Source organism: Amblyomma mixtum, chromosome 1, assembly GCF_055824585.1.
Source record: "Amblyomma mixtum isolate Tamu chromosome 1, ASM5582458v1, whole genome shotgun sequence".
NCBI classification, from domain to species: domain Eukaryota; kingdom Metazoa; phylum Arthropoda; class Arachnida; order Ixodida; family Ixodidae; genus Amblyomma; species Amblyomma mixtum.
The window spans coordinates 99,592,699-99,594,052 of record NC_143012.1 but is presented as its reverse complement, the minus strand read 5'-3'; the positions used below and the strand labels follow the sequence as shown (position 1 = coordinate 99,594,052).

At 47.1% G+C, this 1,354-nt stretch overlaps 1 non-coding gene across 1 annotated transcript; it reads left to right on the top strand.

The window, feature by feature from the left end:
• Nucleotides 1–534: 534 nt before the first annotated feature.
• TRNAS-UGA (transfer RNA serine (anticodon UGA)) lies at nucleotides 535–607 on the top strand. The gene has a single exon. It is a non-coding gene; the product is annotated as a tRNA-Ser (tRNA).
• The last annotated feature ends 747 nt before the right edge of the window (nucleotides 608–1,354 follow it).

Genomic DNA, 1,354 nt, shown 5'->3' with positions numbered 1-1,354 from the left:
TCTTTATTTCGGCTGACTGGCGCCCGTAAAGAACTAAAAGACTCGACGGCGGCGCAGATAAAGGCGTGCTGGGCGGCCGTCGAACACAATGCCCGCCGCTGTCGGCCGTGCTGAATTAAGAGCTGATAGCGAACTTACGAGATTAAGCGTACAAAGTTACTGGAACATTCTGGAACAACGTAGAATCAGCTCTTCCTGAATGCGATCAATCGAGATAAATCTGTTCGCTTCTCGCATGAAAAATAAAACGATAAAGCGGCGTGCCGGCAGCTTTGAAGGATGAGCAAATGCACTACAGAGATTCACGGTAATATATTCCAGTATTTTTCCATGAGGCACTTGATGCCACAGGTAGCACAAAAGCATTCTTGTACAACTTCCACCCTCACCGTTCGACCACGTTCCGACGTGTCACTCGCAGTAATACGTCCACAGCGACGTGCGCCGCTGTGGACGAGGGTGGCGCTGGTGAACACTCTCAAGGTTCGCTTACACTACGCATAAATGCCTGCGAATGCAGAAGATTGGACAGCCGCCGCCATGACTTAGTTGGTAGAGCACCGGACTTGAAATTCGGAGGTCATGAGTTCGGATCCCACTGGCGGCATTCGGTTGTTTTCTTCAGCGTTTATTCATCTCCCATTGATATAAACTACAAATATAATAGAAACAACATCCCCTATGCCCCTCGCTTTCGATGACTGTTCGCTTCCCTCATTCGTGCCAGAACGAGGGCCTCTTTCCATTCCCTTATCTGCTGCCCATTCATTCGGTTGACTGAAGTCTAAGGTTGTCCTGGTTCTATTAGCGACTACCTTAGTTTAATACCTTGTAGGCAACAGACAGTAAGCAGATAGGTCTGCAATTTTTCATGTCCTTGTCATTTTCTTCCTTATTCATTAGGATAATGTCAGCGTTCTTCCGAGCTTCTAGTATGCTGCGCATCACAATACACTGTATAGACAGGATGGCTAGTTTTGCTAGCAAAGCCTCCCCTCCATTCTTCAACAGATCTGTTTTACCGGAACCTCACCCCTTTGCATCGCTCGTAAGGCTTTCTTTTTTTCCGCGTCCCTCATAGCCTGATTCGCTCTGGGACGCTAATCCCGACAAGAAAGAAACCGCAACCTTTCTTGCCTTTCTGCTTCATTACTGGGGGATGTCCCCTAGCTGTGCGCTACTGCCTCTCTCATTAACGTTCCCATTACATTGACAACTGTATAGACGCGTAAAACTTTTCGGCTTCCATAGCTATCTTATCTATATTACTAATGACATTGCCCTCTTTATCTCCTAACGCATACATCTGGTTTTTATGTGCGCCTAGTTTTATCACCGTCTTCAGCTACCTACG